Genomic DNA, 23,484 nt, shown 5'->3' with positions numbered 1-23,484 from the left:
GCCTTCAGACAACTGATAAGGCAGTCGCAAGTGTAAAGAAACAGTTGTAAGTCCGTTGCTTATTTCACATTAACAAAACAGCCTTTGAATAAGGTAAAACGTCTTATAAGGTATCTATGCAGCCTTTGGACAATACCTAATACCTAAATAAGCCTTCGGATAGCTGATAAGGCAGTCATAGGTATAAAAACAGTTATATGTCCGTCGCTTAATTCACAGTAACAAAACAACCTTTGGATAAGGTAAAACCTCTAGTAAGGAATACTATGCAGCCTTTGGACAAAACCTAATACCTACATAAGCCTTCAGACAACTGATAAGGCAGTCGCAAGTGTAAAAACAGTGATAAGTCCGTCGCTTATTACACATTTGAAAACAGCCTTAAATAGGGTAAAACCTCTAGTGAGTTATCTGTGCGGCCTGTGGACAAAACCTAAAACAAGGGAGCAGAGATAGCGTTTTGACCTGGGAAGGCAGTCGCTAAACAAAAACCATAGCAGCTACAACCATGCAGTCTACAAGGTGCAATACAACAGCATAATTGAGAGATCTGCGAGACATCAGTGTTTAAACCGACAACAGAATATCGGCTAAAAAGCAAGTCTATGACAACAAAAACCAGCAGGTTCATACAGTTCACAGCACCTTTACGATAAAGCAGGAGCCCTCTTAAACAAGTTTCAACTTACAGAGCGACACGCTCACTGCCGAGGATGCACAGCAGCCAGGAACGGGCGAAAATTAAAAATGGCGCCCAGGGAAGGGGAGGGACCTTTATTACCTTCTGGGAACGGATGGGGGGGAGGAGCAGGAGTAGGATACAGGCGGGAAACAGAGAGGACGAGATTCACGATTGCAATAAGGGGGGGGGGGACAGACCATGGAGTGGAGAAAGAGCAAGGGAGAGAGGATTGGAAGTGTAGAAGAGAGGGAAAGGGCAGGATATGTGAAGTGGACGATAGAGAGAGAGAGAGAGAGAGAAGAGAGGTATATACAAGGAGATCAATTGGTGGAGATGTAGTAGGAAACCACAGGATGTGTAGGTGGGAATGAGATAGTAAGAAAAATGGAGAGTGAAGGGGGAAGGAGGGAAGTAGAGTGCAGGAAAGTACAAGGTAGTTGAGCCCAAGAGCAGAAGAGGAGCGAGAGACTATCAGAGAGCAATATAAGTAAGTGTAAGTAGTAGAAGGTGATGTGGAGTGGGTCTGGACAAAGTGTAAGGAGTGGGCTAAAGGTATGGATGAGGGAGTAGTTAGGGTCAGTTCTATTCTGGCACAAGGAGAGTTGTGAGTTAAGCCCTAAGCTCAGAAAGAACAGAGAAGGGGTGTTCACTAGTGGAGTATGCAGGAATGCAAGGTACACCAGTATAATACCTGGGGTAATGGGATGGAAGGAGAGGGGAGTAATGATAGCAAGGAGCAGTGGGAGGTATGGAAGATGGAGGAGTATGGTAGAGTGGGGTTTGGCTGCTGGCAATCCTGACAGGGAGTATACTGCTACTGCTAGGAGTGCAAGAGTACAGTAGTACTGGCTTAGCAGATGTACGTACTTTACATTCTTATAGAGTCTTTTGGGTTTACTTGTCTTCAAAGGGAGCTGTAGCAGGAGAGTATTCCTTGGAACCTTGGTAATAGGGTGTACGGCCCTAGTTAGGTACAAAATATCCACCCAGGTAAGAGCACAGGGGGAAAAGATTCAGGGCGCAAAAGTTTACGTTCTTATAGAGTCTTTTGGGTTTACTTGTCTTCAAAGGGAGCTGTAGCAGGAGAGTATTCCTTGGAACCTTGGTAATAGGGTGTACGGCCCTAGTTAGGTACAAAATATCCACCCAGGTAAGAGCACAGGGGGAAAAGATTCAGGGCGCAAAAGTTTACGTTCTTATAGAGTCTTTTGGGTTTACTTGTCTTCAAAGGGAGCTGTAGCAGGAGAGTATTCCTTGGAACCTTGGTAATAGGGTGTACGGCCCTAGTTAGGTACAAAATATCCACCCAGGTAAGAGCACAGGGGGAAAAGATTCAGGGCGCGAACTTAAAATATCAGGCAAAAATCTGTACATTCTGTAAAAATCTGGACAGTTGAGAGGTTTGACTCTAATACCTCTGAGTACCATGGCCTCCATCTTTCCAACTATACTTCCTTCTCTCCTTCCCATTCCTCCTTCTGAATTCCTTACCCACTGTCTCTACACTATCAGTGTCATGTATGTTTCTTTCTTTATCCCATTTCACTTGGTCATCCCAGCTATTCCCTGTCTTCGCATCTTCCCTTTGTGTCAGACTCACTCTGTCACCTAATAGTGTCCGGCAGTTGGTGCCAAGGGTTAAGGCCATGAGCTGTAGTTCCTCTGGTACAGGGCTTGATTGCACCAGCCTTTGCCTATTATGTAACCTTTGATAAGTCTCTTAACAGGCCCTTGTTCCTAAGTTGCCCCTGAAAATGGAGTCTGTGCCCAGTGACCACCTGGTTAACAAATGGCTATTATTACTCAAGTTAATAACTTACTGCCAGGAATATTCCTCTTTTGTCATCTGTCTTTTATATGCCACTCCTGCTCACTAACAATCTGACCAGCAATGTTACAAGGTTCCACTCTATTGATATGAGTTTCCTGTCACTGCAACAATGATTGAAACACTGTTGTCTTCTATTGTAAAACTGTTTGTTTTTGCTTCATGCAAACTGCATACTTTAAACTATCTGCCTTTGCACTGCTGATGCTGCTAAACATTACTTTGTATTGTATTTTAAGTTTTTTGAATTTTACTGTATATAATATTATTTTTTGTTCTGGAGCTTTTCTGACTGAGCCTACGCTAAAAAGGGTAATTTTCTGACAGACTTTCCTGGTAAAGAAAAAAATGCCAATAAATAAGTAAATAAGTAAGTAAATAAGTAAATAAGTAAGTAAATAAATAAATACTTAAATAATATTTTCCTAAAATCTTGGGATGCTTGCCGTTTATCATGTTTTTCTTACCACACAACCACCCAAACAGAGTCTGTTCAATGTACAGTGGCAACCTGTCCTAACGGTTGTTTTCTTGGAAGGAAGGAAGAAAGGGAACAAAGAAATAGAAGTAAAGTTTGCTTGAGATGTTGAATATAGTTAATATATTTAATTACCTCCGTATCCTGGGTCTGTGTGTAGGAAATGTCAGATGCCTCTTGTTTGAAATGAATGCTAGAGAAATGGAGATAGAAACAAATGTGAACCACTCTGACATCAACTCCTAGATATCAGTAAAGCATTTTATAACATTCATGCAAAATATGCACTGATTTTTTTTTATTAAATGTCCAATAAAGAAAAGAAGATGGGTAGTATAACACAAGACATGAGAAGAAGAAGAGGCTATCCCAATCTGACATATGCTCTCACTACTTCTACCATATGATAACATAATATTTAGGTCCATGGCTGGAAAGGACTCATCTGCCCTCTCCACCTACCTTATTAACAAGTATAAAATAAAGAACTCAATGCACCAAGAGGTTGTTTGCGTCTTTCGGCTTTTCCCGGTTAGGGGTCGCCACAGCGGAACTCCGGTCCGCTAATGATTGGCAGTAGAGTTTTACGTGCTGGCTTGCCGGGCCTAACGCACAACCTTCATCGAAGGAACGCCCATTCATGCATGTCGTCACACAGAAGACGCTCTAACTGAGAATCGAACGGGCAACGTCTAACTGTGAGGCGACAATGATACCGCAGCACTAAATCATCACCTGGTTAGACTAACCTTTAAATTCAGTTTGCATGGTTTCCATTCTTATTTGCCTAAACTAAAACCTTGTTGCCTGGCTGCTGATCAATTACCAAATGAATTCCTAAAAATTGCTGCTCCATCTATTGCCTATCCTATCTCTATATTAATCAACTGCACAATCTCTGAACAATATGTGCACCTCCTCTGCAACGTCGCTTACATCACCCCCTTCCACAAAGGAGGCCTCTCTAGAGACATCTCTAACTACCACCCCATAGTTATCCTCCCACCCATAGCCAAAATCCTAGAGAAATGTTTTCACCTACAACTCCTCAACCACCTTACGTCTAACAACCTTCTGTCCGATACTCAGCATGGTTTTAAACCCCAGTATAGCACAAACACAGCCTCGTTATCCTTCACCAATACCATCCACCAGCTTATGAACAATCAGTCTCTGCAATTTTCCTGGACATGTCAAAAGCCTTTCACACCATTTCCCACCAACTACTACTTAATAAACTTGCTACATACAATCTTAGTCCAGCATCCCTGACATGGTTTCTTTGTTATCTTTCAAACCGTAAACAGGCTACTAAATGGGAGAACAAACTCTCCCCACTACTGCCAGTATCCACTGGTGTACCCCAAGGTTCTATACTTGCCCCCTCCTCTTCATCACATTTACTAATAACCTTAATACAGCAACTCAACTTGCCTTAACCATTCAAATCACAGATGATACATCTCTTATCTGCTCTGCCCCTTTCCCACAAAAACTACAGGAAAAAATACAAAAAGCTTTCCAAGAAACTGAAACTTACCTATCCACCCACCAACTCATTCTAAACCCAAACAAGACTAAATTAATAATCTTTAGAAAAAAAACTACCAAGTCCAACCCCTCTCTATTCACTCCTCAAATGGTACCAAAATAGAACCTACTAACCAGACCAAACCCCTAGTTATTACAATAGATGACCATCTCAAATCTGATATACACATTTCCCTAACTATCCAAAAAGTTAATTCTAAACTCTGTGCTCATTATAGAGCCAAACCCTACCTAACTCCCCAAGCCAGGCTAGTCACAGCTAGATCACAACTTCACTCTACACTTCTCTACTGCAGGCCGAGCTGCATAACCTTGAATTCTACTACAACAAAATTGCAAAGTTTGCCACTAATCAACCCCATAAAGCCCATCATTGTTCCACTCATATACAACTTAACTGGCTCGAACTTCCAAACCTGCTAACCTTAAACCAACTTACCCTCACCCATAAAATGATACATAACCCACACAGTTGTCTCGCATTTTCAACCCTTCTCCAACTACAGGTACACTGCAGGTCCCTTAGGTCTTCCAACAGGTCATTGCTCAAAATAACACTATCTCTTAACTACCATGGTGACTCCCTCTACTCTAACAAAATAGCTAAGAGCTGGAATGCCCTACCCCACCCCTTGCTACTCTTCATTTAAAACAATAATAAAGGAATATCTTAAAAGCAACTGGCTTTGCCCCTGTTGTCAACCTGGATAACTCCTGTCTCCTACAATTTTCCTCTCCTATGCTCATTTCTCGTTTCAGCTCAGTCGCTATTTTTTCTTTATTCAGTGTTACAACTTATTTCTTTTCCTCACTGCTATTCCACTGCAGATTTTACTAATCCAAAATGTCAAGGTATTAACTTTCCAAATCACTGTCTACTCATGCCTTGCCAGTTTAGGTCTGCTCATTGCCTGTTTTCAATCTTTCTGTTTTACTTAGTTATTTATATCCCTATGGTTTACATTTCTAATTTTGTAGCTATAATGTAAGAATATGCCCCCAGATTCTAAGAATATGCCCCCAGATTCTACATGCCAGCAGGATTAGTGCAGCAGCTGTAGCAGGCAATATGTCCAGGAACAGCCTGCAGGGGCATGCACGAGCGCTCCTGCACTAGTCCTGCATGGACTAAGCCCCTGTGTGCAAATCACCCCATTTGCAGGAGAAATACATGCAAATGAAGTGAATGTGTGATCCAGGAAGCTTCAAACCAGCTGTGCAGGACTAATGCAATCTGCAGAAATGTACTCGGTTAGTAACCAAGTACATTTCAGCAAAATCCAAACTGGAGCTGTGACAGCTCCAAATAAAGGCTACTTATCAGTCAGGAAGCATACCAATGGCCAAGTATAAGACCAGTGGCATAGAAAACAGTTTAAAAAATAAAATAAATCAACTTTTTTTTAGGCAATCTCGGCTGCTTAAGCATAGGGCAGCGGTGCGCAAACGGGATCAGGGGGAAAATAATAAAATACACCTAAAATAAGCATTCTAACTAAAATCACTATTCTGCCATGAAAGTCAATGGCAGACAGAAGACAACATGGCCAGTGAGTAATGGTTGCTAAGTGGGGAGGCTCAGTGTGAGACATGTAACTATGCATTAGCAGGCAATCCTATGCAAATGAGGGGAATGATAGTGAATTCCTGTTTTCCCCAGCATGCTAGTCAGGTCCCAACAGTGTAAGAGTAGGAGTAGCTTGGTGCAAGCCTAGGAGTTAGCTGACATCACGGGTGTGTGTGTCAGGCATAGTGTAAGTGGATTGGAGCCCTGTGGCTCAGGTTTGCTCCTAGCTAAGCACAGCTAAGCAAGGGGGGTGTGTCTGACTCTGCCTAGCACTCTTTACATTGCCTAAGCGGGTGTGCGCACCAGGTTTTAAAGGTTTAAAACAAAAGTTAAATGAGGAAATAGCAGCTCTGTGCACATTTGAAGATTGTGCTTGTGTGGCTCACCCCTGGGCTTAAACAGGAAGGCAATGGGAAGGGAAAACAGCAGTAGGAAGGTAATCTAGGAGAACTAGCATAGCTGGCAGGTGAAATGTGTCAGAATCAGCCAATTACACAGGCAGCAGACGAGCCCAGCCCAGAACACTACTATAAACTATGCAGACATCTTCCCCTCTGGTTTTTCACACACTGTACACCACCGGTGTAAACAAGCGGGGAACTTTTAACAGTCAAAACAACACAATGATAGGGGCTGCAATAGCTATCATACAACAACTTGTGGAAGTGGCTGAGGGTGGTGAGGATGAGAATGCTGTTGACCAACCCACAGTGAGGAGACAGAGAAGAGTGTGCAGACCCAGGGTAATGTACCAGGGGCTATATGAACTGGAGATAGTGGAGCGCTATAGGGTGGACAAAGACCTCCTACAGCAAATTGTTGAGCTGTGCCGGCCACGCCTGACACACAGAACTAACAGAGGCGAACCGATCCCAGTGGATACCAAGGTATGTGTAGGCCTAAGAATACTAGCTACATGTACCTTCCAAATGCCAACTGGGGATATGATGGGGATCTCACAGGCATCAGCATCCAGGGTACTCCACCAGTTCCTGGATGCCATGTCAGCACACGTCAGTAAGCAGGTATATTTCCCCAACACCCGTGAGGCATTGGCCAGCGATATGCAACTGTTCCACCACCAAATACAGGGTACCTTGAGGTAGTGGGTGCTATAGACTACACACTCATATGCATCAAAGCACCACCTGGTGAGTGGGGTAGGTTCTACATCAACCACATGGGCTTCCCCTCCATCAACTGCCAGGTCATGTGCGATGCCCAGGGCATAATAATGAATGTGTGTGCTGGCTGCCCTGGAAACTATCACAATTCCCACATCTGGCATCTAATGCAGCTGTACCAGGGATTTGCCAGTGGGGACATCCCTCACGGTCACCTAGTGGGGGATGCTGGATATGCACTGGAGCTGTGGCTGATGACACCCATCAGAAATGCACACACACCTGAACAAGAACTCCATAATGAGGCACATGCACAGACCAGAATTATAGTAGAGCATGTGTTTGGGATGCTCAAGTCATGGTTCTAGTGCCTGGACACATCCAGTGGAACCTTGCAGTACTCACCAGCTACAGTTACCCAAATTGTCATCCACAATATGATCCTGTTGAAACAGCTGCAGCAGGAACAGCACAGGGCAGGGCCACACAGTCCCATCATTGCCAAGGCCTGCACAGGCACAGAGTGACTCAGAGGAGTAACAACCTGAGCCTGTCCCAGTAGGCAGAAGGAGGTATGCCCAGTATGCCCTGGCCTTGGCAAGGAGGCAATGCATAGCACATACACTGACAGAGGAGGGACCCAGGGAATAACACATACCTCTGACTCTCACATACAGTAAAAGGGATGCCAAACATGACACTACCTGTGCTCAACCATGTGTAGGGAGTGTACTATGTGCATCTGACATAGGGAGCCCTGCAGTAAGTGACTTACACATGCCATTCAGGGGGGTTCACATACCCAACAACAGTCACAGCCAGCAAGACAGGTGTAGACAAACACAAACGAAGGCTGTGCTATGGGCTCTGAATGATGCCTATGGGTAACCCCCCCAGGCCGACACAGACAGACCACAGCAGGTCAGGCAGTGGGATGTTAGTTCTGAAGGGTAGGAAGTCAGAAACTAATATGTAGGTAAATCAAAGTTAAGATCTGTAGTACACTGGTATGCCTCTAGTAAGCATGATAGCTTAGAATACAGAATGAAATGGAGTACCTGACATACCAGTGCAGTCATAGCAAATGTGTCCAAGTTTCAGGTGTGCCCCCCCATCTTACATAGTCAAGTAATATCAGTCATGTGTGACACCAATCCTGTGTAGACATGTAGAAATAGTCAGGTGTGCCCCCATCCTACATAGAAATGTAGTAACAGTCAGGTGTGCCACCCCAATCCTGTGCAGAAATGTAGAAATAGTCAGGTGTGCCCTCCATCCTACATAAAAATGTAGTAACAGTCAGGTGTGCCCCCCAGTTTTGTGTAGAAATGTAGAAATAGTCAGGTGTGCCCCCCATCCTATGTAGAAATGTAGTAGTAGTAAGGTGTGCCCCCCCCCAATCCTGTGTAGAAATAGTCAGGTGTGCCCCCCCTACGTAGAAATGTAGTAACAGTCAGGTGTGTTCCCCCAATCCTGTGTAGAAATGTAGAAATAGTCAGGTGTGCCCCCCATCCTATGTAAAAATATAGTAACAGTCAATGCCAAATGATCGACGGATACCCTGCAGAAACAGTATGCTACCTGTAGGTGTACAACACAAAGCTCTGCACTGCAGTACACACCACCTGGACTCAATCCACACATTCAGTACAAACGGGCACATTGGGCATGCTCACACACAAACAAATGAAGGCCATGTCTGTAAACAAATGAAAGCCATGTCTGCAAACACCAGTGGACCAGACATATCTGGCAGTCGCAGATGTAAGCGCAGACACCCCTCAGTATGCACCACTCATGCTTTGCACACACACTGGATAGGAATACAGACATATATCTAAGGACAACACACTATAATAAGCCAAAGGTAGACGTACATAGATGTGTGAAAGAGGGTGACTGTGACAAGGAGTCATCCAGGCCTGTCCCACCCAGCACACAGCCAAAGGGCCACAACCACATGAGGTTAGATGTCACTCACTGTAGATACTAGCCACTGGTATATGTCAGCATTACAGTGCTAGCTGTGCAACATGACTGTACAAGGAAGTAGTCATCTAGCAGCTGCATGTACCTGTGAAATATGACCCAGTGTGTGCCTGCATGTGGTGTGTCAACCTCTAGATGAATGGGTTATGGCCCATGCACGCACACTGCCCTCCCCATAGCCCTAATATGACAAGCCTCCTGAGGTCATCCACTGTGAAATACATCTTTGGAAGAGTTGTAGCCCAGTAATCTCCATGGCGTGTCCTATAATTGTGTATTGCTGTAGTGTGATAAACTAGTTAGGTAGGAGTTCCAATCCTAGACATGGCAACTGTGTGTGTGTGTGTGTGTGTGTGTGTGTGTGTGTGTGTGTGTGTGTGTGTGTGTGTGTGTGTGTGTGTCTGTCTGTCTCTGTCTGTGTATAGAGCAATGCTTTTTAGGGTAATCACACTCCCTACAATTCAAATGCTTTACTTTGGTAAGGCTGCTGATGTCATCCACCTAGAAATACATCTCTGGGAAGGTTGTAGCCCAGTAATTGCAGTAGCATGTCCCATAACTGTGTAGTGCTGAAGTGTGATAAAATAGTTAGGTAGGAGTTCTAATCCCAGACTTGGCAAGTGTGTGTCTGTCTGTCTCTGTCTGTGTAGAGAGTAATGCTTTTTAGGGTAGTCACACTCCCTACAATTCAAATGCTCTACTTTGGTAATGCTGCTGATGTCATCCACCTAGAAATGCACCTCTGGAAGGTTGTAGCCCAGTAATCTCTGTAGCACTTTCCATAACTGCGTACAGCTGTAGTGTGATAAAATAGTTAGGTAGGAGTTCTACTCCCAGACATGGCAATTGTGTGTATGTGTGTTTGTGTGTGTGTGTGTGTGTGTGTGTGTGTGTGTGTGTGTGTGTGTGTGTGTGTGTGTGTAGAGAGCAATGCATTTTAGGCTAGTCACACTCAGTACAATTCAAATGCCCTCCTTTGGTAATCCTGCTGATGTCATTCACTGTAAAATACACCTTTGGGGAAGGGGCACTCCAGCAATCCCCATGGTGCATCCTATAACAGCATCATGCTGTAGTGTGATGTAGAACTTTGGTAGGGGATCTATTCACACACATGGCAGTTGTGGACATTTTGTGTGTGTTTCTATGTCTGTGTAGGGAGCAATGCATTTTAGGCTAGTCACACTCAGTACAATTCATATGCCGTACTTTGGCAATCCTGCTGTCATTGACTGTGACATACACCTTTGGGGAAGGTGCACTCCAGCAATCCTTGTGGTGTGTCCTATAACAGCATCATGCTGTAGTGTGATATAGAACTCTGGTAGGGTTCTATTCCCACACATGGCAGTTGTGGACATTTTGTGTGCATTTCTATGTCTGTGTAGAGAGCAATACATTGTAGGCTAGTCATACTCAGTACAATTCAAATGCCCTACTTTGGCAATCCTGCTGATATCATTCACTGTGAAATACACATTTGGGGAAGGGGCACTCCAGCAGTCCCCATCGTGTGTCCTATAACAGCATCATGCTGTAGTGTGATAAAGAACTCTGGTAGGGGTTCTATTCCCACACATGGAAGTTGTGGATGTTTTGTGTGTGTTTCTATGTCTGTGTAGGGAGCAATGAATTTTAGGCTAGTCACACTCAGTAAAATTCAAATGCCCTACTTTTGGCAATTACTCCAGTAATCTCTGTGACACGTCCTATAATGGTGTAGTGCTGTAGTGTAATATACTAGTTAGGTAGTAGTGCTAATCCCAGACATGACAGGTGTGTATGTGTGTGTGTGTGTGTGTGTGTGTGTGTGTGTGTGTGTGTGTGTGTGTCTGTGTTTGTCATTCGTATCCTGTGTGGATGTGGTTGTGAATGTGTAACAACTGGACTCAATGTGGAGTGAGTTTTGCAAACTTCTTATATGGTGGGCCAAGTATTTATCACAATGTCCACTGTACAGGGATAACAGATGTGAAATAACTGAGAAGCTGGGGTGCAAATCCTTACCCCTAAATGTGACATCAATGCCAGCTGAACAACATTAGCAACCCTTGTATTACCCAGGGAGCACTCTCAACCCATGTCTCATACACACACACATAAACACACACAAACACACACACACACACACACACACACACACACACACACACACACACACACACACACACACACACACACTTGCCTAGGCACAGCCACAATGTTGGTAGTACCCTGCATATTGCCCACTGATAGTAACCATGGTGCGATTGCAGTGGGCTACAGTGGGCATGGCACCCTGTCCATCAGTCCAATAGTCATGTACATGCCAACAGTGCACCTTGCCCATGTTCCCCACTGGACACCTGCAACACCTGTGGTGCCATCAAATTTGACCCACAAAGGACATACCATGCCTGACACACAAGTCCTGTATGGACAGATGCCACTGACACCAGGGAATACCAGTATCATGCTATGAATGTAGGTGCAGGGTCAACCTGCTGTCCATTAAAAGTTCCCGCCACATATGCCCAGGACTGGCACATCTGATGATAACACTCTGTGTACACAACATGGGCCAGACATCCCAGGTACAGTTCCACATGTCACTGTACATGCATGCGGGAGGTGTGCACATCCCAGACACTGTCCATATCAATAACTAAGGAACCCATACATGGCAAGCAATGCACAGCATTGGCCACATGCAATAGTCACCCAGGTGACTGGATGGTGAATACAATACCCACCTGTGTGGGCAACTCTAGACACTACACCCCTGAACCACATTGCAGACCATTGTCATGTGGCCTGATGCCAAGTTATAACCATCACCTAGCCTTGTATAGCCGTCTGGCATTGTCAACCACAACACACCCGTGAAGCAGTGCACCCATGCATGTCAGTACTGGCACCCGTGTGTGTGTGTGTGTGTGTGTGTGTGTGTGTGTGTGTGTGTGTGTGTGTGTGTGTGTGTGTGTGTGTGTGGGTGTGTGTGTGTGTGTGTATGTGTGTGTGTGTGGTGTATGATACGTATGACCACATTCACAATCACTGCAACCCCCCATTGGCATACTGAAGCATGCTGTCTGATGTCAGACACCTCCACATACCCTTTGCACATATAACCTTTGTATGACCTCTGTGGTGGAATGTGATACCTACACAGTACTGTGTTGTGGCAATCCCACTAGTGATGAGTTGTATTCCTGGCCCTGCCAAGCGTGTCAGTGTGTGTGCGTCCCTCTGAGAGTGTGGCTGTGTTGACACCTGTTCATGCAGACAGGCATGTGTACTACACCTACCACATAGCTACCATATCCCTGTTGCAGATGTCACTCACCATCACATATACGTTCTGAGGGCTTCGCAACATGTAACCTACGTGGTGCATACACTAACTGTATGGACATGTGATAGCACTACATAGTCCTCAGGGGTTTGATACCCCGTACTGGTAGGTGTGTGACACAAACATGCTTAAGTTTTATTCTCCTGCCCCTCCCTGGCTTTTCTGTGCCTCTGTCTGCCTCTCTCACTCCCTTTCTGGTGGATGTGGAGACTTACACCTGCATTGCTTAGGCAGCAGCATGTGTATTTTAAGTGATGCTCAGGATTAGCTGATGGCCTCTGCACGAATTGCAGCCCTCTTCTAGCTGATTGCATGTAGAACAGCTGTGGTAACATTCCCATAGAACATTTGCATGGAAACACACACCAATATCTAGGAACATCATGTTGGTGTTGGGTCTTTCATTCCCTGTGAGCAGGAACTCGATCTTTTTTTTGGCAAACAGCATCTCAGATGGATTGGGGTTTACCTCTAACAACATACACTGTGGAAACAGGCCAACACACAGGAGGGGGATGTGCCTGACCTGACTACAGACTTTAAGTGCTGTTATACTGCATTTGGAGTAATGTTGGTTTAACAGGGTGTGTGTGGATATATCTGTCCTACATGTTTTCATACCTGCCATGTCAGTGCTATGTTTATGAGGGAATACCCATCTGTAGGGTCATCTGCAGACTGGCCAGTGTGAGGTGCCTTTTGTTTCAGGTGTTACCCACAGAGCACCTATCTGTGAATTGCAGAAGGTAGTGTGAGGATTGCAGTCTGTAGATGGTGACAGCTGTTTAAGTTACTGACTTCATATCCCTCATAGGACATATGTTGCAACAAACCCAGTTACAACAGTAAATGAATGAGGTTATCACAGCAACATGTCATAATTGGCCCTATGTATGTGCCTCCAACCACAACCCTGTCAACCTTTGTATATATGTCATGCAGTAAGGGGTGCATATGTGCTGTACACCATAATTACTGATATATCTGATAACAAGCCAGTGAGATATCAGGCTGCTATGCATGTTATGTATAGTAGGGATTATATCTGATGACATAACCTGGACATTCTGTGCTTGTGTGTACAGTACTGAGGTCTGTGTACTTATGGTGATTGTCGGCAGTGTGTGTATTGTTAATATGTACCTTGGCCTGTGTACAGACTGTGGTAGATGTCATTGTTCTTGGTCCTGTTCTATCTGATGTTACATGCTGTTCCACTGTATGTTACCCTATTGGCTGACATGTTTATAGGGCCATACACGCACATGTTCCTTACCACAGACAGGCATCGGAGCACACTGTGTAGCAGCCCAGTATATGTAGGGTTAGTGTGTGAGTGGCACATATGAGGTTGATGTTGAACAGATAGTCCATATACTGTAATAATATGCTAGCATACCATGTGTGGCTGTGGTTGTATTCACATTGGTTGTGTTTATGCACTTTTACACAGGTGTATGTTTTTCTGTGCTGTGGCATGCCTGTAGAGCCTGCTATATATGCAGGTAAATGTCCATTCCTCCATAGGAAATGTAGGCCAGTGTCGAGCTGGTCTGCCTGTAGCCTGCACAGTGCTTTTTACATGCCCAGCAGCTTAGTGTACTCATCCAGTGAGATGTAATGTCCAGATACTTGCCAGATGTATTGCCGCTGGGCCTCCATAATAGTCATGTATGTCAGACAGAGCAGTGGGATGCTGTACAGATGTATGTCAATATTTAGTGGGTAGTATGTGGCCATGGCACCTCTGTACCAGCGGTTAGTAGGTGGCAGGACAGGCAGGGATGTGTGAATCCATAACCTATGGAGGCACATGTATACCAGTAGTTAAGTGTTATACCCATCTATATGGCTGTTAACATCCACATTGTCAGGATTGGTCCACATGTCTTACACTAAGGGGTTATGTGTATACCTCTGGGCTGTCCAGAGTGTGTCAGACTGTCCACATATACTGGCCATTATCCCTGCTGTAGTCCACAGGAGCATTACGTGCTAGCAGTGGTACTGTACTATGATGTCCTTCGGATGTCTGTCAGTAGCTAATGGTGCACATATTAAAAGCAGATGTGACCTCCCACACACACCATGTCTGTGAAGACACTCCCTATTGCAGTAACAATAGTCAACAAATATACCTCCTATACATACCTAACATCCCCTTGCACTACAAAGTTGGGACTATAGGGTCTGAGTTAGGGCTACACTCCATGTTGAAGACATATGGTGAGGATATATGTACATATGATTGTCCAGATATCTATACAGACATACACATATACATATCGACATACACAGGTGGATATGTATATGTACATAGCTATACAAATAAACACCCAGATATATACATATACTGAGCAATATATGTCTACACATATACAGATAGAGATACATATGCACATATGCATTTACTAGAAAGGCTCACCCAGAATCTGCTACACTTTGCTGTGAGGGGAAAACATTATTTTGCTTTTCATTTTATTACTTTATTGCCTTTTTCTATTTTGAATACTGTGATTTGTTTTATTTACCTTGTGTTTTACTTGTATTCTGCTTTTAACTGCATATTAAAACTTGAAAGGAGACCACAGCTTCATCTCTTGTGAGTAGGCAGAAATTAGTACAGGTCAATATAACAGGTCAGTTAAGGTTAATCATCTGTGAACTGATGGGTGGAACTAGGAACTAAACCTTCTATTTAAGGGGTAAAATAAATCATTTCAGAGCTTTACTAGAAAGACTCACCCAGACTCTGCTGCACTTTTCTGTGAGGGAAAATGTTAGTTTGCTTTTTATTTTATTACTTTATTGCCTTTTTCTATTTTGAATACTGTGATTTGTTTTATTGACCTTGTGATTTACTTGTATTATGCTTTTAACTACATATTAAAACTTGAAAAGAGACCACATCTCTGTCTCTTGTGAGTAAGGCAGAATTTTTTTTTTCATCTTACCTTTAAGCATGCCTGTGACTAGCACTTGCTTTAAATCCTGCTGGAAAGCACTAAGAAGTCTTAAACTGATATAAGCACTCAACTCTCCTTGTTAATAAGGAGAAATTAATTGTAGGCACTAAATAGCCTATAATTGCAAAGTACCTTGCTAAGGTAAGGGAAAACAGCTCTTGTACTTTACAAAAAAAAGCACCAAACCAGGCATGCCCAATGGTCAGCTTCCTGTGATTTCTCCTGTCCACCTGGAGAATCTGAGCATACTGGGGCAATGCAGCAATTGCCTCATGTACACAGACAACCCTCTCTTCCTACCACCCAACACTACAACCTGCGAGAGATGCACTTACATAGCCAAACTGGAAGCAAAGCTCTCCCCACCCAAGATTGTGCTAGATAGTCAAGAGGAGAAGGTTAACACTCACACTACACCTTAAGCAACACATAGCCCTTCTAAACCCACACCACCAACACCCACACATAGCAACACTAAACCCACATATGTGGAGGCCCTTAACAGTAACCTGCCCAAGCAACAAGGACCGCTGAAGCTGAAATGCAAACAAACACCAGTCACAACCAAAGTGTCAGATAGCTCACAACACCAGTGTGCCACCCAACAACAGCCCCTAAGGCAAGACAACGTACCCAACACTTTAGTCATAGGTGACTCTATAGTCAGGCACACTGATATCCCACTCACCATGCTGAACAAGGAGAAAATTACAGTCAGCTGCCTGTTGGGTTCCAGGATCCACCACATAACGCATGCACTCAAGTCACTTCACAACAAGTAGAAATATGACTCTGTCATTGTCCATGTTGGAGTGAATGACTTGAGATGTACCTCCCTGGACTACATGAAAAGAGACATGGAAGAGCTCTAGGATCATGTGGCCCAGGCAGGTATGACCCTAGCCCTGAGTAGCATCCTTCCTTCGCCCAGAATGATATCACAGTATAAGGACAAAATGATTGACTTCAACAATTGGCTAAGTGTCTGGTGTCATTCAAAGGGAATCCAGTATCTGTCTGCCTGGGACGACATGATTGACAGACCACGATGCTTTACCAGAGATGGTCTGCACCTGTCACCCTGAGATTCAGGTTACTGGCTAAGGCTCTTGCCACCCATATAGTGCCTTTTTAGGCAAAGTTCAAAGGACAAAACCACCACCGTAACAGGTACAAGCATACAAAATCTGAAAGTAATGCTACTCAGTGCTACAAGTCTAAACCTCAAAATGCACTCTCGAGGCACTCCTAAAAATGGAGAGCATCGATATCTGTGCAGTAACTGAGACCTGGTTCAAGGCTCCAGAGAACACCTCTGCAATACCAGGCTACAACTCTTACCACACTTTTCAGCCACCAAACCAGGACCGAAACACTAAAGGTGGAGGAGTGTCCATATTCACCAAGGATATTCACAACACCAGGCTAGTTGCCCAACACAATGAGTCTGAAATTCTCCAGGTGCAACTAACACTAGGTAAGACTGCAATCCAGATTGTAGCTTGCTACAGATCCTCCACTATGCCCCAAGATTCTCACTACACCTTTCTAAACATACTGGAAAATATTAAGATACAACCAAACACCCTGATACTGGATGAGTTCAACTACCCTACCATTAACTGGGAAAACTACTTGTGTGCTAACACCTTTGCCCAACAGTTCTTGGAATTCATAAATTCCAATGCCCTGGATCAACTAATCCTTAGTCCCGGCAGGGGCTCCAATATCCTAGACCTGGTCATTACCAACATGGGAAATCAATGCTCCACACCTATGGTCACCCCCTCATTGGTCAGGTCTGACCATAAGCTAATCACTCTTGACATCCACATCCTACCCTCTCCCCGCAGCAAGGAAACCTCTGTAAAAAACTTCTTCAAAGCCAACTTCATGCTACTCAAGTCAGAAGTGACAAACTTCATGACACCCATGCAGACGGGAACTGAAAGTTTGACTGCTGAATCATACATTAAGGCACTATACGAGCACATCCACTCATGCATGAATCGTGCCATCCCCAATAGAACCAAGACATTGTCCTCCAAAAAAAGGAAGCCAATCTGGTGGTCCCTTGCTATAAACAAACTTTACAACAAAAGGAAGACACTGTCGCAGAAAAGAGGAAAATCCCACAATGCAAAAAGCTACCTTACCAGCCTCAGTAAAAAGCTGAGATCCCTCATAAAATCCTCCAAAGCAAGTTACTAAAATAAAATTGCCAAAGATTCCAAAGACAACCACAAGGCATTCTATAGTTATGTCAAGAGTCTAAATGGCAATGCTCAGATCTGCTCTGAGCTACAACAGAATGACATTAAATATACTGATCCCAAGGATATTGCCAGTATCCTGGCAGATCGATTTAGTGCAAACTTCACCCCCCTCTCACTCCCTAAAGGGTCCATCTCAATACCGAAAGATTGCCAAATTCTGGTAATAATGGCCATACAGGCAAAATACGCACTCTCCAAACCTAAGAATACAACATCCATGGGACCAGATGACATACCAGGATGTGTACTACATGAACTACAAAATGAACTGGCACCTTACCTAAGTTTATTTATTTATTTTCAGTTTGATTAACGGGGAAGTCCACTGGGCTCAAAAGTGTCCATTTTCAGTGGAGGACCGGGAAGAAAACAATACAGTAAATAATACATAATTATAAATGGTACAGTATATAATATATATATCATAAACAATACAGTAAGGAATACATAAGTATAAAAGGTAAAGTATATAGCACAGTTTACATATATGAGCATTGAATGCAAGCATGATCAACTATCTTCACAGTGAAAGATCTAAGGGTTATAATGTACAGATTATTTGAACTTACATTCTTATATTAGAAGTGTGGAAGCAGTTTACATGCAGTTATTCAAAGTACGTAAAGTAAACACTTTAAATGCAGTCAATAGAAATAAGTTGCTGTTTACATTATTTACAAGTTTGAAATCATGTGAGAGTTGCTGAGATCTTGAGTCCATTCCAGGAGAATAGTAATAGGAGTTAGAGATTGAGAGCTTGAGTCCATTCTAGGAAATAGTAATGGGAGTTAGAGACTGAGAGCTTGAGTCCATTCTAGGAAATAGTAATGGGAGTTAGAGACTGAGAGCTTGAGTCCATTCTAGGAAATAGTAATGGGAGTTAGAGACTGAGAGCTTGAGTCCATTCTAGGAAATAGTAATAGGAGTTAGAGATTGAGACCTTGAGTCCATTCTAGGAAATAGTAATGGGAGTTAGAGACTGAGAGCTCGAGTCCATTCTAGGAAATAGTAATGGGAGTTAGAGACTGAGAGCTTGAGTCCATTCTAGGAAATAGTAATGGGAGTTAGAGACTGAGAGCTTGAGTCCATTCTAGGAAATAGTAATGGGAGTTAGAGACTGAGAGCTTGAGTCCATTCTAGGAGAATAGTAATGGGAGTTAGAGACTGAGAGCTTGAGTCCATTCTAGGAAATAGTAATGGGAGTTAGAGACTGAGAGCTCGAGTCCATTCTAGGAAATAGTAATGGGAGTTAGAGACTGAGAGCTTGAATCCATTCTAGGAAATAGTAATGGGAGTTAGAGACTGAGAGCTTGAGCCCATTCTAGGAAATAGTAATGGGAGTTAGAGACTCTGAGCTGGAGTCCATTCTAGGAAATAGTAATGGGAGTTAGAGACTGAGGGCTTGAGTCCATTCTAGGAAATAGTAATGGGAGTTAGAGACTGAGAGCTTGAGTCCATTCTAGGAAATAGTAATGGGAGTTAGAGACTGAGAGCTTGAGTCCATTCTAGGAAATAGTAATGGGAGTTAGAGACTGAGAGCTTGAGTCCATTCTAGGAAATAGTAATGGGAGTTAGAGACTGAGAGCTTGAATCCATTCTAGGAAATAGTAATGGGAGTTAGAGACTGAGAGCTTGAGCCCATTCTAGGAAATAGTAATGGGAGTTAGAGACTGAGAGCTTGAGTCCATTCTAGGAAATAGTAATGGGAGTTAGAGACTGAGAGCTTGAGTCCATTCTAGGAAATAGTAATGGGAGTTAGAGATTGAGAGCTTGAGTCCATTCTAGGAAATAGTAATGGGAGTTAGAGATTGAGAGCTTGAGTCCATTCTAGGAGAATAGTAATGGGAGTTAGAGACTGAGGGCTTGAGTCCATTCTAGGAAATAGTAATGGGAGTTAGAGACTGAGAGCTCGAGTCCATTCTAGGAAATAGTAATGGGAGTTAGAGACTGAGAGCTGGAGTCCATTCTAGGAAATAGTAATGGGAGTTAGAGACTGAGAGCTTGAGTCCATTCTAGGAAATAGTAATGGGAGTTAGAGACTGAGAGCTGGAGTCCATTCTAGGAAATAGTAATGGGAGTTAGAGACTGAGAGCTTGAGTCCATTCTAGGAAATAGTAATGGGAGTTAGAGACTGAGAGCTTGAGCCCATTCTAGGAAATAGTAATGGGAGTTAGAGACTGAGAGCTCGAGTCCATTCTAGGAAATAGTAATGGGAGTTAGAGACTGAGAGCTTGAGTCCATTCTAGGAAATAGTAATGGGAGTTAGAGAGAGGTTAGGAACCAGGAGTATGAAGAACTCCGTGGAGAATTTCCTTAATAGAATTTAGGTAGGGTGAAAGCAGGAATATTTCCATTTGGATGACAGGTATGAGAAAAGCTGGGTTTTGAAGTTTTCTGAGTTTGATATTGTCCTTAGTTTGGGAGGAAGTGAATTCCATTTCTTGCCTAGTGAGAAAGAGAGGAGAAGCTGGCCAGCAGGTCGTTTAGGTTTGTGGATAAAAATTAAGTTTTGGTGTTCAGATCTCAGGGTTCTATTTCGGATGTATGGGGGAAGGATGTGTGTTGGGGCTGGACATTTTGTTGGGTGAAATACAAGTCTGTGAGCAGTGGTAAGTTGTAGGTAGTCTAGGTGGTTAGAGAGTTCTAGCCAGTTCAGAGATTGTAGGGTAAGGCAATGATGGGTAGAATTTTTGGATTTGATGGCAAATTCAGTGATCTTATTATAGCAATTTTCAAGTTTAGAGGTGATGGAAGAAGTCAGATTAGTTAGAAGAGGGGCTCCATATAATAAGGATGGCAGAAGGTAAGTAGTGGCCAGGGTATGCCTAGTGTCAGGTTTAATCATAGCCACACCTCAGGCTTCATGCCCACTGAGTGACGCACAGCTACAGTTATCCCACTCCACAAGGGGGGATCCACCTTGGATCCCAGGAAATACCGCCCAATCAGCTTGATGAGCCTGATCTGCAAGGCCATGGAGCATATTATCATGGAACCTATAAACAAAGACATTGGCAACCTTCAAACACTGGACCCCATGCAGTTTGGGTTCATGAATGGCTGACCTTGTTTCCTGAACCTGATTGACTTTTTTGAATCAGTCTTCAGAGCCATAGACAAGGTTAAGGTGGTCCACACAGCCTATCTGGAACTTGCCAAGGCCTTCAACACCATCCCCCACTCTGAAATCATAGATAAACTTACTAAGCTGGGCATTAATCCCTATGCCACTCAATGGGTTGCCAGCAGGCTTACTGACAGAACCCACACTGTAAAAGTAGCCAACTTCAAATCCAGCTCCAGACAAGTGAAAAGTGGAGTACCTCAGGGTTCAGTCCTGGGACTGCTCTTGTTTGACATCTACTTCTCTGAAGTACAGGCCAACACTAAGGGACTTTGGTAACAAAGTTCGCAGAAGACTGCAAACTGGGATCCATTATTGAATCCCCAAATGATGTGGACATTCTACAACAGGGCCTTTAAGAAACAGATGCTTGGTGCCAGAGCCATGGGATCAAGCTCAATGCCAAGAAATGTATAGTTATCCCCTTTGGGAAAAAACATGTACTCGTGAATTACCACATAGGTGGCAGTACACTAAACACCGAAAGTGTGATGAGAGACTTAGGGACACAGGTGGACAGTGGTCTCACCTTAAATAACCACATCGCCACAACAGTCAGGAAATCCTTCTATGTGGCACACCTCATCACTAAGGGTTTTTCATCCAGAAAAAAGGAGGTCATTGTCCTATGGTACTGATCCTTCATTAGACCCATTATAGAATACAACACGCCATTTGATATGTACCGCTCAAGACATCTGCAACAATTGGAAAGGCCACAGAAATACCTCACTAAAAGAATCAGAGGCCTAAAGCAGATGCCCTATGCTGACCATCTAAAAACTCCACCTATACTCTGTCGCATATCGTCTACTCAGAGGTGATCTCTGGTTAACATACAAGGCCATGTCAAACTCAGAGCTGTTGGACATGCTACACTTAAAGAAATCCCAGTCCCTCAGAGAAATATGCTCCAAGGATCTAAACCTTGTCATCACAATGAACAAAACATGCTGGAGGGATAGGTTCCTGACCCAGAGACTCTCCAGACTCTGGAATAGACTGCCCATACATGTCAAGCAGAGTGCATCCTTGGCCCTCTTCAAAAGGAACCTTGATGATTGGATGGGAGATAGGAAATTCACCCCGGGGATCACATCAGTCACCCTGCTAGACAGAGGTCCAGGGAAGTAAATACTGTGATAAGAAATAGTCAGGGAATTGTGATGGCTAGGCTTGTATAGGCCCTAGGGCCGATAGCCTAGTACCAACCTATGAACCTATAAGATGGCTGCACCTCATCCTTTAGTTCTTTCATGCTCTGTTTGTGGTCCAAATGTATGGAAGGCATTGTAGTCCTGCATGGCCGGGGTACTTTTAGTGCCTTTGAACCATGCCTCATTGACTGCACAGATGTCAGCATCTTCCAAATTAAGGACTGCTTTCAAGGAGTGCTGTTACTTGTTTAGACTCCTAGCATTAAGCAGCAGCACCTTGAGGATTTTTTATGTTGTGAGGTTGGTTATTTTGACAATGCCTAAAAAAGACACAATAGAGGTGGCTAATGCCTTTTCCAGTATCTGAAAGCCTAGAGGAGACAGGTGCAGACCATCTCTGGCAAAGCAGAGTGGCCTGTCAACCATATTTTCCCAGGCTGACAGATAGTGGATCCCCTTGGACTTGACACTAGAAGCTAAGCCAATTGTTAAAGTCAATCATTTTTTGTTTGTATTGTGGCATCATCCTTGGAGAAGGCAAAATGTGCAATGATATATAAAAATCAGTGTATACCAAGAATATATCACCCTTGTTCTGAAGGAGATACGGGCCTCCTTGAAATTAATTGCATGTATAGATCTGCACTCACAGGTCTGCATACATATCTGCAGACTTCAACAGATCCAAACATAGTGAAAGTTTTAAAACATTATGCAAACAAGTCTAAGATGACTTCCCTGCTTAGTTTGGCAGAAGCAGACTGGTGTTATGCAGAAATGGAAATCAAACCAAAGTTAGAAAAAAAATCAGGCAGAAATTGAATGTGCCAAAAAAGAAAATAAATCATATAAGGAGAAGGATGAAATGAAATGTGGATAAGGCATAAATACAGCTGCAGCTACAGAAACCTCCTTCAACAACCTCATGTCAATCAGGATCTGATGCAGGAATGGTTAAGGAGAGATGAATTTAAACCAAAAGATGAAAGATTAATATTCACGGTTCAGGATAGTGGACGACACACATGTTGGTTTACAAAGTTCATTGAAAATGTGGGAGAAACAGACAAATGTAGGTTCTGTCAAACATAAGTGGAAACAGTTGCACAGCTTGTTGCTGAGTGTGATACACTATTGGCAGAAGGACTGTGTACTGAAAGACATAGTAACATGGCAAGACTGTTGCACTGTGGACTGTACAAACATTACAGTACTGAAGTAGATAAAAAGCACTGGAAACATCAGCCACAAAGCATTATAGAAAATGATAAAGTTTATATCACATGGGATCACCCATTATCAACAGTTGAGAAAATAGATGCAGGAAAACCAGACATAGCAATCCATGTAAAGAAAATAAAAGTAGCAAAGATCACTGAAATTGCTTAATCCAGTGATTACAGTGTCT

Source organism: Protopterus annectens, chromosome 14.part0 (assembly GCF_019279795.1).
Source record: "Protopterus annectens isolate FY-2018-M chromosome 14.part0, PAN1.0, whole genome shotgun sequence".
Lineage (NCBI taxonomy): Eukaryota > Metazoa > Chordata > Ceratodontiformes > Protopteridae > Protopterus > Protopterus annectens.
This window is presented reverse-complemented; position numbering follows the sequence as displayed.